Genomic DNA, 15,254 nt, shown 5'->3' with positions numbered 1-15,254 from the left:
CGCAGTTAACAAACATTCACAGATATGCATCAAGAAACAGCATTTCGCTCTGGCGAAGAACTACTGACGTGTCACTGATGCAATTATCACTTTCCTTTTTTATATAGAAGGCTTTCACGAGCTCATGTTCTGTCCTATCACGGCTTTTCAATAGCACTTTACAATCCGATAGTCGAAGCTTGCAGGCTATATACACTTCTCTTTCGAGCAGGCTTGGCAGTGGTCTGGAAGATGGTCTTTATTGTTTAATGGATTCTTGTGTTCAAGCAGGCGCTCATTAAGACACCGTCCGGTCTGTCCAACGTACACCTTGCCGCATGTAAGCGGGAACTCGTATACTACTCCTTTCTTGCAGCCAACATATGGCGTTCGGTGTCTGGTGGTGTACTCTTGCACTTTTTCTCCCAATGCGTGAACACAATCCGGCAAGTTTTCGCGGCAGTGAAAATACCGCATCGATGCCGTACTTATTGGCCACCTTCTTGAGGTTATGAGAGGTGTGGTTAGTACGTAAGGTACAACTTCCAGCCTTGCCAGCTTTTTTTTCTTGAGGTCGATTCTTTTCCTTGCTGCCATTCAGCTTTTTCAGCAAGGACTGCGTCACGGAGAGAACCAGGGAAGCCGGGAAGCGTGCTTTCTGCAGCCTGGACACCTGAGATGCAAAGCAGGCATGCATGGCATGGTGGAAAGACTTTTTTAGTGCAGATGCTAAGCACTGGGAAGCGATAGCCTTCTTAACAGTCTTAGAATGGTTCGAAAGAAAATCTTTCTTTGCACATAGACAGTATTGTCAGCAAACGTGTAGAGGGTGAAAGGTTAGGGTGAGATCTAAAAACTGTAATTGGTTATTACTGCTGGGCAGTTTGTGAGTGAAGGTGAGGCCCATGTTGTTCCAACCAAACGTACCTAAAGCGTCAGCTACTGCTTCGTCTAAACTAAAATTGCTATCTGCCAAAAGGACCAGGTAATCGTCTACATATCTAAAAAAGTGGACTATACAACCCATGTCAAGTGCTTCACTCAAGGGGCGGTCAATTACAGATAAAACATACAGTCGAACCCGGATACATCGAATTCGAAGGGGATCGGAAAATAGTTCGATATAGCGAAAATTCGATATACAGATATAGGCTAAAACTGCACTCCCGATCATAACAAATTATTGTGATACATTCCAGCGGCTAAAAAGACACGGACGAAGGTAGACGAGACAGGACGAACGCCGGACACAAAACTTTGGGCCTTGGCTTAGCACTGCTTCGACCTTTTCAGGCAAGGAACACTCACCGATGCAGGTCACTTTGTTAGCTGCGGATTTCTTCCGCACTTGTGCTTTCCTCAAGGCGCACAAATTTGCAAGACACACATTCCACAGCAAATCCGTAGTCCTTGCAGCTTCACGAGTAAGCGTCCGGAAAAGCGGTTCACCATTCTGGCCAGACATGTGCGAAGTGGTGAAGCTGCGCAGTTGGTTTTGCAGATGCCTGATCTGTCTCCACAGCTCGGAACGCAGAATCTTCATCATCCTTCTAGCATGCCGCGCAGATGGAAAGCACGGTGTGAAGAGCGAATTGACGCCAGGTAGAACGAGGTGGTGGTCAAGAGCAAATGTGAGTTCCCTTGCACGACAAGTGGTCACGGCTAGAAGATTGACCAGCGTCGAAGAAGGATTCACACACAAAAAACGAGGAATCACAGGGCCCATTGTACTAGAAAGTATGTCATTAAGCGTAGAAAGTTGGGCTAGTTGGTTGGTAGTACTATTGTGATACATTCCAGCGGCTAAAAAGACACGGACGAAGGTAGACGAGACAGGACGAACGCCGGACACAAAACTTTGGGCCTTGGCTTAGCACTGCTTCGACCTTTTCAGGCACGGAACACTCACCGATGCAGGTCACTTTGTTAGCTGCGGATTTCTTCCGCACTTGTGCTTTCCTCAAGGCGCACAAATTTGCAAGACATACATTCCACAGCAAATCCGTAGTCCTTGCGGCTTTACTCGTGAAGCCGCAAGGACTACGGATTTGCTGTGGAATGTGTGTCTTGCAAATTTGTGCGCCTACCGCTTGAACTTCGCTGTCAGCGTTAAAGTCCTCGACAGTCACTTCGGACGGAACAGCGCCGAGAAAATTGGACAAGTCGCGAAACGCGTCGTCCAAGCACTCATCGTCATCTAAATCTTCCGGACATTAATCTCCGGCCACTTCAAGGCCTGCCTTGCCAAAACAGTTGGCTACTGGGGCCTGCTTCACGTCGCGCGTTGAAACACAGGCACACACACAAAAAAAAACACGCGAGGCGCAGATGGAGCGATAAGAGCGAAGCCTATGCGAGCGGCAGTCAACCCGGCTGCGAAGGAACGACAGAGGGAAAAGAAAGAGCAGGGAGAAAGATCGGCGCTCTGGGCTTCGTTTTTTTTTTTTTTTCTGAGCTCTCTCTTTTCCCCAGACCCACGATGTGCCCACGAGCGACCGTTTTCTCTCTCTCTCTTTCCCCAAGAAGCGTGGTCGCCGCGCGTCTCCATGCGGCGCTCTCTCTTCGCTGATCTCCAATGACCTTGACGGAGCACACGCCGGCGGTACAGGAGGAGAGGAGGAGTGGGAAAGCTCGCGCCGGTGGGGCGCAAAAACGGGGAACAAAAAAAAAAAAGGGCCCTGCGCCTGCTGACTGCGGAAATGTTCTCCGCTGAGGCGGCTGAGGACCGGACAGGAATGTCTTTGGGGAAAGCGCACCTTCCAGGGGCGCGGCGCGGTGCGGCGCGGCGTTCGATATATCCAATGTCCGGCGAAAATGGAATTCGATATACAACGCAACTGTCCTATACTTTTACATAGTATTTTCAAGGGGGTAATCTGTGTGTTCGATATAGCCAATAATTCGAAATATGCGGGTTCGATATATCCGGGTTCGACTGTATTACAAAGTACCGGGGCGACACATGAGCCAATACAAATGCCCTTTTTTTGTAGATACGTTTGGTCATTAAAATCATTAAAAGTGACCTTGAGATAAAACACATGTAATAACATGAAGGTATCCACATTCAAACTGGTAGCGTTTTGAAAAGGCGTGGGCCCACTTCTATCTATGCAGTTATACACTGCAGAAAAGAGATGTCGATGTGGAACAGAGTAGAAAAGATCTGCATCAATTGAATAACCAGACCTTATGTTCCTATTGGTCTGAAGGAAGGCCATCACGTCATCAGAGTTCTTAGTTGTGAAGGGGTCCTCTACTTCGAGAGTCTTCAGATGCTTGAGCAAGAATTGTCTGATTTGCCGTTGCCATGTTTCCTTTTCGCTTACTATAGTCCGGAAAGGTATTTCCCGCTTGTGTGTTTTCGCGGCGAAAAAAACCGAAAGGCTGTTCTTTTCAGATTTGTTGATGGCCCTGGCTAGTTGATGCAGTTGCAGTTCCTTTTCACTTTCATGCACCTGGAATTCTTCTTCACTGCCTCTATTGCCTTTTCGATGTAATAACTGGACGGTATTATAACAAAACTGCCTTCTTTGTCTGCCTGGACGAGCTGCAGATCATTCGCTCTAAAAAACGAAACGACCTTTGCCGTGGGATCAGCTCGATAGCTGGGAGGTTTTGGATCCCTGACAGACCTGTTCAGTCAGTGTCCAGGTCAGTCAGGGATCCAAATCCTCCCAGCTATCGAGCTGATCCCATGGCGAAGGTTGTTTCGTTTTAGAGCGCAGCTCTTAGGCACCCATTTCTGCATTTCGCGGCATCGCCGTTGTCCTTTGTAACCAGGAGAGGGTAAAAGCACAAGATCCTCCCCTCCTTAGCAAGAAAGAAAAAAAAAACAGCGCCGCGTGGACGGCTCTCACCGGCGTGCGTTGTAAAACGGGAGAGAAGGAACTCCTGAAGAGTGACTAGCCTTGCGTGTGTGGCTGCCCCTTCTCTCACCGCTCGCCAACGCAGTGCGCGTGGGTGTTGCCATCGATTGTTCTAGACTGTCTGAGTCGTTTCTGCCTGGTGTTGACGGAGAGGGCGTAGCTTTGCGTGCGCTAAGAGATGCCCTCCACCTCTTCACTCGCGCGCCAGTGGCAGCACCACGACAGAAAGTTTCAGATGCTCCTCGAAGCCACTCCTGACCTCTGACCAATGAACACGCGCTGCCACGCAGAAGGAGACTGCACAGCCGACACTGTGCATATGTGCACGCCTGCCTTTGCTCGAAGAACAGACAGACGTGGAGCGAGTCTATATAAGAAGGGCAATGACCACCCGAACCGCCGTTTAAGCTTCAGTGAACAAATTTTGAGAAAAAGAAATGCGCAGTATCTGTCTCCCACAGCTGTGAAACCAATAGAGCGAGGGCTTGGAAAGCAGAGGGTAAAATTTGTAAATTGGTTTTTGAGGAAAGGAAATGAGCAGTATCTGTCTCACTCATCTCAGTGGACACCTGAATCAGAGGGAAGGCGCATAACTGCCCTCATGGAACAGTGGACACCTCAATCGTGCTTTAAGCTACATGGTGGTAGTGACATGTGCTGCATGCTTTGGCATTGACAACGTTGTGCCAGAAATGCTGCCACCTGCCAGGGTGGGTGGCGACTTTAATATAGATATAAAAACAAGCGGGAATTTCTTAACACTTATGCGGGAGAACATCCCGTTCCTCTCTTGCTCGTAACGGCTCCCACAGCTGTGACAACCTCGCAAAATACTTGCGCAGACTTCATCTTTGAGAACCAGGCATTGGTGCAGTAAGTCGAGCATATATCCATCTATTTCTCCATCCACAAAGCTTCCTTTGTGACAATCAAGAACTGTTAGTGAAGTGTTTCTTGCAGAAGGAATATGTGGGAAAAATAAGTTGTCTGTAATTGTACATTCATGTCTTGCTCAAATTCTTTGCCTCAATCTGTTGAAAAGCTGGAACAGCTGATGAGCTGCACTCAAATTTCACATTAGGAAGTAATGTAATCGTCGGCAGTGTTTTTAGAGCGAATGATCTGCAGCTCGTGCAGGCAGACAAAGAAGGCGGTGTTATAGTAATACCGTCTGGTTATTACATCAAAAAGGCAATAGAAGCAGTGAAGAAGAATTTCAGGTCCGTGAAAGTGAAAACTGCGCAAATGAAAAAAGATGCAGTGTCATTTTGTGAGGAACTGCAACTGCATCAACTAGCCAGGGCCATCAATAAATCTGACAAGACACTTGGACTCACGTCCTCTAATAGAGCTCAATGTTCTGAGGCCTTGGACACAACCTTCCTCACAAAGGAAAGCGGTGAAAGCGCTCCTCAGATTCTTAAGGAACTCGAGGTTGTATTCCCGTCTATAATCTTTAAGTTTTCAGTGTGCGCCCTCTATCCCCGTGACATAGTGGTTGCTGGACACTTGGAAAACTGATTTCATTGCTGCTCTTTTTCTTTTATTTCCCTTTGTTTTTCTCACCAAGTGTAGGGTAGCCTACTGGGCATCGCCTGGTTAACCTCCCTGCCTTTCCGTTCATTTCTGTCTTGCTCTCTCTCACAAGAACAGCCTTACGCTTTTTTTGCCGCGAAAACACACAAGCGGGAATTACCTTTCCGGACTATAGTAAGCGAAAAGGGAACTTGGCAATGGCAGATCAGTCAATTTTTGCTCAAGCACCTGAAAACTCTGTAAGTAGAGGACCCCTTTGCAACTATGAACTCTGATGATGTGATAGCCTTCCTTCAGACTAATAGGCACATAAGGTCTGGTTTTTCAATTGATGTAGAAGATCTTTTCTACTTGGTTCCAAATCTTCTTTTTTCTGCAGTGCATAAATGCATAGATAGAAGTGGAGCCACGGCTTTTCATAACGCTACCGGTTTGTATGTGGACACCTCCATGTCATTACTTGAGTTTTATCTCAAGGCCACTTTATTGACTTTAATCACCAAACGTATCTACAAAAAAAGGGCATTTGTATTGGCTCATCTGTCGCCCCGGTACTTTGTAATATGTTTTATCTGTAATTGACCGCTCCTTGAGTGAAGCACTTGACATGGGTTGTATAGTCCACATTTTTAGATATGTAGACGATTACCTGGTCCTTTTGGCAGATAGCAATTTTAGTTTTGACGAAGCAGTAGCTGATGTTTTAGGTACGTTTGGTCGGAACAACATGGGCCTCACCTTCACTCACAAACTGCATAGCAGTAATAACCAATTACAGTTTTTAGATCTCACCCTAACCTTTCAGCCTTCACACGTTTGCTGGCAATACTGTCCAAGTGCAGAGAAAGATTTGTTGCCTTTTCATTTGAACCATTTTATGACTGTTAAGAGGGTATCGCTTCCCAGTGCTTAGCATCCGCTCTAAGGAAATGCCATGCATGCCAGCTTTGCACCTCATGTTCTGTTCTGTTCGCTCGTTCTGTTCCCTTACGCGTCCATGTTGCCATTTTGCACTCTCATGTCTTTCATGAATACGCACCAACAAGCCCAGATGCAAGTACTTCTTCTCATTAACTCCCCACAGATCAGCACATACTAGTCATAAAGAGCGACCTCCCTTAAACTGTGTCATTCAAAGGCACAAATGTTGAATACACAGGTGTGCAAGTCCACAAATGATTATCACGTAGGTGCGACATCTTCTGGAGCATGTTGAGAAATACACAGTAGTGGTACTCAATGAGGCTATCAATTTCAATCAATCATGATAAGCCGCCGCGGTGATACAGTGGTTATGGTGCTTGGCTGCTGACCCGAAAGACGCGGGTACGATCCCGGCCGCAGCGGTTGAATTTCTTTGGAGGAGAAATTCTAGAGGCTCGTGTACTGTGCGATGTCAGTGCATGTTAAAAAACCCCAGGTGGTCGAAATTTCCGGAGCCCTTCTCTACAGCATCTCTCATAGCCTGAGTCGCTTTGGGATGTTAAACCCCATAAACCAAACCAGTCATGATAATGTTTGTCTTCCTTCTTGAATACCTGTGTTGCACAAACAGCCGTGACAACCAAGCAGTCATGGTACTTCCTGGAGATCAAGCATCATAGCTCTTGAAAAAAAGGCTCATTGTTACTGATCAGCGTACGTTGTTTTCTGCACTGCCATGCACCATACCACCAAATGCTAATTGTTTTGTAAGACCATAAAGAGTGGAGGGAGAGGACACAAAATTCCACGGTGTGGCAAGCTTCAGTGCTTCCCCACTGCCTTTACAAGGAAGCTACTTGCATCAGCAAAACCAAGAAAAAATGTAAGTAGTTGCATTGTCGCTCGCACGATCACAATAACAGAGTACAATAAAATACTACACCTGCATCTCCTAAAACCTTGCAAACAGCGTCTACATCTCTCTTGCAGCATTTTGCTGACAGCCAGTTCCCAATTAGCTGCTTGGCCCTCTGTATGTCATTTGCAGCATTCATCTCGTTGCAGTGTATGAAAATCGCGGTGCTAAATGCAATCTGAACACATACATAAAAAAATTTGCGAGCGCCAGTGTAGCCACCGAGGCTGAGAACTAAAATCCGCTCTTTAGTAGCTTGCGCTATGGAAACAGTTGAAAGCAACAACATGAACATGCCACTGAAATCAGCGACGAACACCAATATATCACAAACATCAACACCATGGGCTGCAAAAATATCGCCACTTTGCCAGCACACAAACGCGACACACATATGCATGCACACACACGTGCATGCATTGAACATCACAGCACACACATTTACCGTATTCTGTGAAACTCTTGGGCAGCCACCAGAGAGGCAGCATCCTCAGTGGGGCACATTTCTCTCTCATTTTCTTCTCTTCACTGAGCATTCACGCATGACATTCTCAGCTGCATTCCTGCGGTGCAGGGGGGCTTAATGGCAAAATGCTTTCTTTGCTTGCAGCAAGCTGCGTTCTTCGGCTGAAACGCTGCTGATCCAGATCATGAGAGAGAAATAAACTTGAAGAATAAGGATGGGGTGGAGCTTATCTGGCAGGTTTTCTCAGATAGTGCGTGGTAGTTTACCAGTATCTCTCAAGAGAAAAGTATACAACAGCTGTATCTTACCGGTACCTACCTATGGGTCAGAAACGAGGAGGGTAGTGAAGAGGGTTCAGCTTAAGTTCAGGACAATGCAGCGAGCTGTGGAAAGAAAAATGGTAGGTGTAACGCTAAGAAATCGGAAGAGGGCAGAGTGGGTGAGAGAACAAATGCAGGATAATGACATCCTAGTCGAAACCAAGAGGAATAAATGGGCTTGGGCAGGGCATGTAATCCAAAGGCAAGACAACCGCTGGTCCTTAACAGGGTTCACCAGTGGCAGTGTCCATAGGAAATACATGGGAACTTTCAGAAGCTATACCGTGTCTAAACATGGCTCGATTTTCATGAGGTTTGTAGCAGCATTTTATTGTTTTGTGAATAGAGGAAATGTTGCCGGCAGATTTTATTGTTTCAGTTTCATTTTTTTACCAATTAGATGCAAAGTTCCAGAAAAATGGTGCTTTTAGATATGTCGAACTTTCATGTCATCTCAGGAAAAAACTAAGCCAAATATCAAAATTTCGTCTGCAACATTTCCTCGCTTTTTCTTTCTTGATTGTTAAGCCGCAATTTTTATCCATATCGAACCTAGTGTTTGGGTTTTACAGGCTCTGAAAGTTGTGTATTTTCTGCGGGGATTTGAATTTCACGTTAAAATTTTACTAGTGCGACGTGGCTCCTCCTGGCGACAAAATATTTTGTTGCTACTGCACTCTACCACCAACTTCTTGCTTGTCTGTGTTTGTGTGCACACTTTTTCCTTAGAACCTGGACGAACCTCATTTCTTTCCTTTTTTTCTTGCTTTGTCTGTATTTCAAAAGGATTTCTGCTTTTCTTTTTTTCTCGAGCTTGTGGTGCGAAACGGAAGCGGGATGCAAGGCCACACCCAAAAGCACCTCACCCCTCCCCCCCCCCCCCCGCAGCACACACAGGCATTGTTCGCACCAAAATGCACGTGAGTCGAGTTATCCGGTCAAAAACCGGTTACTGGGTGCATGGAAACGCGCTTAGTCTTGTTCGGAGTCAAGGGGTCAGGACCAGTAAACTCCGCCACAAGGGGTAGGTTGACTCAACTCCTCCCTGCCCCGATATGCTTGTAAACGCTGTCGAGCCGAAAAAACAGAAGGGAGAGGATAAATGCAAACTTGTTTTTCACTTGCGCCGTCGCACCTCCGAAGCAGCGGTGGTGTGCCTCAATCTTGGATGCTACCACTGCTCGCTCACAATGCGGTGCTCGGTGCTTGGTGTCGCTGCTGATGAACTGGTCTCGACTAGCTAAAATCGAGTTCATGTAAACACGCGTTGGTCGAGTTGGGTTGACTTCGCTCAGCCCGACGCCCGACTCAACCTGACGTTATTGGTTCATGTAAACAGAGCTAAGCAAGGACTCGCTTATGCAATGCCAAAGTTTGCGTTCAGTCACCATGCATAGCTACAGGACGCTCTCGGTGCTTTTGCAAACCACACTTCTCGTCCTTTTTAAGTTTCATCCAACTTTGATTTGCTTGGTGCTTGGTTGGTGCTGAGAAGCGGAAGATGGGTGTTCAGTGCTGGGAAGGCTCGTACGAGACTAGGCATAGGCTGTCACTACAATCGAGGACATGCTTCTGTAGCTATGTAAGGAAGGCTAGATGGGAAAGGGAAGAAAACCAGTCATAAGGCCTTGTGCTAGGAGCTCCTTTCTTTCCTTTTATTTGGAGACTGACTACATAGGTGTTCAACACAATGGAACCTTTTCCGGGTAATCTCCTGCGAATGCAACAAGCCTCTCTTCCGCCAATTGAACCGACCACACCTGTCTGCTCAGGTGAAACCAGTAACCCCACCCTACCATTGTAAAAGAATTTTCGCAGAAAAAACGGAGGGGAGCTTAGGCAACCCAAATCGGAAACGCTAAATTGGTGGGTTACTGGGAAATGGTTCATTGTCTGACCCCCACATCCTTCTTTGCTCAATGGCTTGAGAGGGGTAAACTTTTTTGTGCTTCGGTCCCCGGAACTTTGGCCGCATGCCTACAGAAAGTTCTGGGCTCTACTTTTTTTATGTGGAAGAACGAATACTTTCGTGTCGCGGTGTAGTTTACACACCTGGAGGGGGAATAGAACTTACCTCCTTTTTGGGGTACTCAGGTGCTGCCATCTATCAACAGAAAAAGTTCAAATCTGAGTTGCCTTGTAGCTGGTGAGCCCTCTTAAAGGTAATTGAGTGGATTCCAAGAGAAGACAAGCGTAGCATGGGGCAGATGAGATTATTGTGCGGATACGGTGGCTGCAGCTGGCAAAGGACAGCGTTAATAGGAGAGACATGAGAGGCCTTTGCCCTTCAGTGGGTGTAGTCAGGCTGATGGTGATATTTTTTTTTACAGGTCTGTTCCTGCCAGTGAAGATTCCGGCATACGAGAAATCTGTGTGGGATCCATCCATGACCCATTTGTGTGGAATCCCGCTTCATTCTCTACGGTCCACATGAAAATTGTCAAACTGGTGAGTACGTGCTAGGTGTGCTGTGGCAGGCATGAAGGGATAACATGTTTACATGGAGTCAGATTGCATATGCCTAGTGAAGTCTGATTGCATTTATTTGTACTTTATTGAGCAAGAAATGACAGTGTAAATAGAACCGGCATATCAAAATAGTGCAAATTAAACATGTCAGCAGTTTTCAGATGACAGCAGATATATGTGTGGGTGACACGCAGTGTTGTTCAGTGGCTGTGGTTTTCTTTTGCTAACCAGTGTCGTGGCAGCCTCATTTGGATCAGTGCAAAATGCAAAAGCATGCATATTCTTTAAGAGACTCAAGGTAGCTATAAATTATTAACCTTGTGCCCTCCCTTGCCATGTATCTTGTAGTTGTTTTCTTTACTACAGTACAAAAAGAATCTAATAATTATTTGGGCCCATCAGTTTGGGTAATCTGCCATCATATACCTATAGCTAATATGGAAACAGTTCATTTTGCTACTAATGATTGCTTTTGCAGTGAGTGTGTTCTACATTCGTATGTAAAGACTAGACTGTTGTTGAACTTGCAGCTTCAACAATTTCACATATTTGGAAGCTGTGGTGGTGGCGCTGCTGCAGTGGCCGGCGCGGTGAAGATGACGACGGCGAGGAGTGTGGAGTGCGCGTGAGTGTGTTCGAACGCCGCGGTTGTGGCTGGGTTGGCTCTGGAGACCCGTGTGTGCGAGTAGGCTGTGCTGCAGTGATGTGACGGCTTCGGGCCGCCATCTCTCCTAGGCCATCCTTCAGTGACGCGTCGACATCGGTTCGCCGCCTTCGTTACCACCGCCTCGCTTGGGCGACCACTGACCAGTGTCACTGGGCAGACCAGCGCCCGGACTAGCAACTCTGCCGTGTCCTCAAATCGTGAATAGCACTGGACATTTGTGGCCGCGCAGGCTTTGGGCCATTGACTTGAACGCCGTCGTGTTCCGTATGAGCACCGCCTGCCTCTGTGTACACTCCTCGCGGTTTTGGTGTTGATCCGCAGCAACATATAAAGGTGTCATAGCTAACGAGCCCTTTGGTGTCTTCTTTGACAGGCGCGGCGAACCACCACAGAAGCCCAATGTCTAGCTTGTTCAAAGATTTCAGTGCGCAGCCTTGATTAACTTACAGATGATGGTGTGCATCTTGTGCAGAAGTGGTGCACTACTCTCACCATGGGGCCTCATGTGCTGGGGAACCCGGCTGCCAGATTCATCTTCGCTCACCTCTCAGGTCGACTTGTAAGCAGGCTGGGTGGCCACAGCAGGCTCCTCAACAATTGTGTGAGGTGTCTGTAAAGGTGTCGAGTGCTGTATGGCATTGTCAAGGGTTTCCTTCAAAAATAAGCACAGCTTGCATTGTACAACACAACACATGCATCCACATTCAACTGCAGGATTGTGACACCACCGGCGAATGGTGATTTTGGCAGGAGTACCAACGTCTACAACAAAGAGGAGGACACAGCACCATTCAGTTTATACTTGGCAGAGACGAAGTGTGTGACGAGCTGCATGTGGGAATGTGTAGCCATGCCAGAAGCAATTTATGTATATTTTCCTTGCTTCATGCTTCATAGTATACTACAAGGAAGCTGTTAAGTGTTAATAATTTTGCTGCGGTTTAACGTTATTTTTGGCTTTAAATTTATTAGAAGTGTGCATGACAAAGGAGTTCATTTTTTTCTGGTTCTGCAGTTTTTCTTGAGACAGGAAATGTCTGTCCCTAGTGCTTTCATCCTATGATAAGCTGTGAAAATTAACTAAATGGTAATCACTGAATGGAATGTGCTTCCAGTGCATGTGGCATGTTCCAGCAGCAGTACTTTTGTTTCGTTACTGATCTAGATGTAATTCCGCTGTTCATCTTTTCTTTCTGCCCATAAGACCTATTTGCATTTGTATTGTTTTTATTTGTTAGTATTGTATAGCCTGGTGTTATCTGTTGCATTGTGAAGCCCACTGCCCTGCTGTAATGCTTTGGCGCTGCAGGATGCAGTATAAATAAAATAAAATGCATTTCCTTGACGTGGTGCTTCCAAATGTGTTCTGCTTGTTAAGAACGAGTTGCACATATATGATGAAGACGGAAAGAGCGCGGTTTGCACTCTTTTCGTCTTCAACGTATTTCCTGTGTTCGTCTTTCATGCATGCACAACTCGTTCTTAGCAATAGCCATGCACCAACAGGCCCAAAAGTTCTTCCAACCTACATGTTCTGCTTGTACACAATGCACATTTTATTTCCTGCCTCAGTGCAGCGTAAGACAGGATGGCCCCAAAATGTTTTACTTCTACCACTGGAGTGCTGATTGCACATGTGCTTCCCTGTGCTTCTCTGTTCGCTTTGGTGCTTGTGGAGAGCAAGCAGTTTTTAAGCATGAAATGCTTTTAGCTCCCGTTGTCGGCAGTGTGGTGACGTCACGCCGAGACCGAGATCCACTCATCCGGGCTCTGAAACGAGAACATCCGGGCACCGTACGAGACTTAACGAGATTTAACGAGACTCTCTAAGCCCTCCTACGCGACCGGCATGCAAGCGCCGGTTGGTCTCCAAACGAGTCACAAAAAATAACTGCTGCCAGTGGCTTCTCAATGTTTATCAAGATATCAGTCGAGCTGTCGTTTGATAATGCACGGAATTATAATTTACGATTTCTAATAACGCGTGCAAAAAGCACATACATGCCACAATATTTAAGCATGAAATGCTTTACGGTGCGGCTCGGGTGTCCACCGCGATGACAGAGAATTACTGCTCCATTTCCTGTCCTCAAAAAACGTTGCGTTCAAAGGGCAAGGCATCGCGCCGAATGGGTGGTGGCGTTCCTACCTTCCTGTAAGGTGCGGCTCGGGTGTCCACCGAGATGGCAGAGAATTACTGCGTAATTTCCTTTCCTCAAAAAGCGTCGCGTTCAAAGGACGAGGCATCACGCCGAACGGGTGGTGGCGTTCCGCGGACTGCCTGGCAGCGCTACAACATGCTGTCGCGTTCCACTCCTAAAGGCGAAGCTTAAGCGTCATTAATTAGCAGTTTATTAGTATTTAGTCATTAATCAGTCATTACACACTGATCAGTAATTTGTCATTACTTCGTCATGAATTATGTGTGACGTAATCCAGTGGTAACATCACCAGTGTCACATACGCAAAGTGGTGCTGAAAACGCTTTCGCCTCTACGCACTTCGGACAGTTTCGAACGCGCTGCATATACATTCTTGTCAGGCCTGCGTCTCGTCGTGTCCGCGCGCGCTTCGCATTATGCCCGTAAACATTTCATGCTTACTCTACTCTCGGTTACGGGAGAGGCAGATTTTTTTTTAACGTGTGAAAGAAGCTCAGTGTACAAAGGACATGGTCGATGTGTCTGCAGTCATTTACCACATCTTTTCTTCAGGGTGCAGCCCACCTTGTGTGGCACTGTTTGTGCGATATGAGGTATGCAGCATGCTTTTTCACGTGTGCCCACAGAATGAAGGTAGCTTTGCCTTATTGGTGTTTGGTTGCCTCTGTGTGCTTGTTTTTGACTACTGCTTCACTGCTTAATATAGTTATGCCGCTATCATTTTTTCCTGAAGGAAAAGTCAGGCAGTTGTTTCAAAGTCATTATCTCTGAGATGAAAATGCAAGGCCTGGGCATAGTAAGCACAAGGGTACACATTCCCAACTTTTTCAGCTGAAATGGGTACCCCGAAAAAAGACTTGCAAATTCATTCATTTAGACTAATTCAGCTGTAGGTAACTGAAATTATAAAACATCCAGCTGGATGCAGTTTGTTTAAACAATCAAGCTGTAAACTGCATTTTGCAGCTGGAACTGAACTGTTTCTAGCTGGATGATTTCCAGCTCTATAATGGAATATGAAATGGGATCTTTTTTTTCACCTGGGCTTTCAACTTTGTATGCATGCAGTGGAAGGTACTGCACACCTGTCCACCTAGTGGCACTGTGTTGAATACCACTTTCATTGACTCAGCCATTTGCACGTTAGTTCATGCAAGTTGGGTATGCTGTTCAGTGATTTTGAGGAAAATCCCAGACAACATGCTGCCATTTTTTAGTTTTTGCAAAGCTGACTGTTGGCTACTCCTCTTTACAAACAAGGCAATAATAATATGCTTGTACGCCACTCAAACGTTTATTAATGGTGGCTCTGTCGGAAAAAATTCGTCTTTGTACAGGAGGAATCTTGGTCAATGACTGTGTCACTAGCTAATGAATTAATTACAGTTCGATTGCATATATTTGTTTCGGGATGCATGAAGAACACTGATTAAATTAAATTATTTCACCAATACTGCCTTCGATAAACTTTTGGCTATGGATGTAAACCACACCTCACACCTCTTAGGTGCAGCAACTTGTTTTGTTCCAAAAAAAGTCTTGATAGACACCTTTAGCATAGCGTGCACACTACTATTACTGGAGTACTTGGAGCTCAGGCGCCGTCAATGCACATGTGCACGTCACCTTATGGGTGCCAGGTACCCGGCCGCTGCATCGACGCCTGGCGCGTCGGGACCAATCAGTGCGTGCTAATTACCAGTGGGCGGGCTCCCGGTAATGGTGCGCAGTATGCTGAAGGTGTGTAATGACTGATGTGTGCAGGGTTTCCATACCTTTATTCTCTGGTTGCAGATCTGGCCCAGTCACTTCTAAACACTAGCAGAGTTGCCATCATATTCCCTACAGTGCTCATATTAGCTGCCAGTATCACATTTTTTTTTGTTTTTCTGACAGTGAAAAGAAAAATGCCTATTTGTCACCTGTGTTGCTTTGCTAGTTTTGGT

At 46.3% G+C, this 15,254-nt stretch overlaps 1 long non-coding RNA gene across 5 annotated transcripts in view; it reads left to right on the top strand.

Annotated features, from left to right (window-relative positions):
- Positions 1-12,491, top strand: part of LOC149357737 (uncharacterized) — a 54,850-nt gene extending 42,359 nt beyond the window's left edge. For 4 of the 5 annotated variants that reach the window (XR_016291874.1, XR_016291873.1, XR_016291872.1 and 1 more), the window contains 2 exons: positions 10,341-10,458; positions 11,010-12,491. This is a non-coding gene — a long non-coding RNA (uncharacterized LOC149357737). The remainder of the gene's footprint in view (positions 1-10,340; positions 10,459-11,009) is intronic. The other variant, XR_016291875.1, reaches the window with a different exon arrangement.
- The last annotated feature ends 2,763 nt before the right edge of the window (positions 12,492-15,254 follow it).

Source organism: Amblyomma mixtum, chromosome 3 (assembly GCF_055824585.1).
Source record: "Amblyomma mixtum isolate Tamu chromosome 3, ASM5582458v1, whole genome shotgun sequence".
NCBI lineage: Eukaryota > Metazoa > Arthropoda > Arachnida > Ixodida > Ixodidae > Amblyomma > Amblyomma mixtum.
Note: the sequence above shows the minus strand (reverse complement) of the source record. Positions and strands in the feature narration are given on the sequence as shown.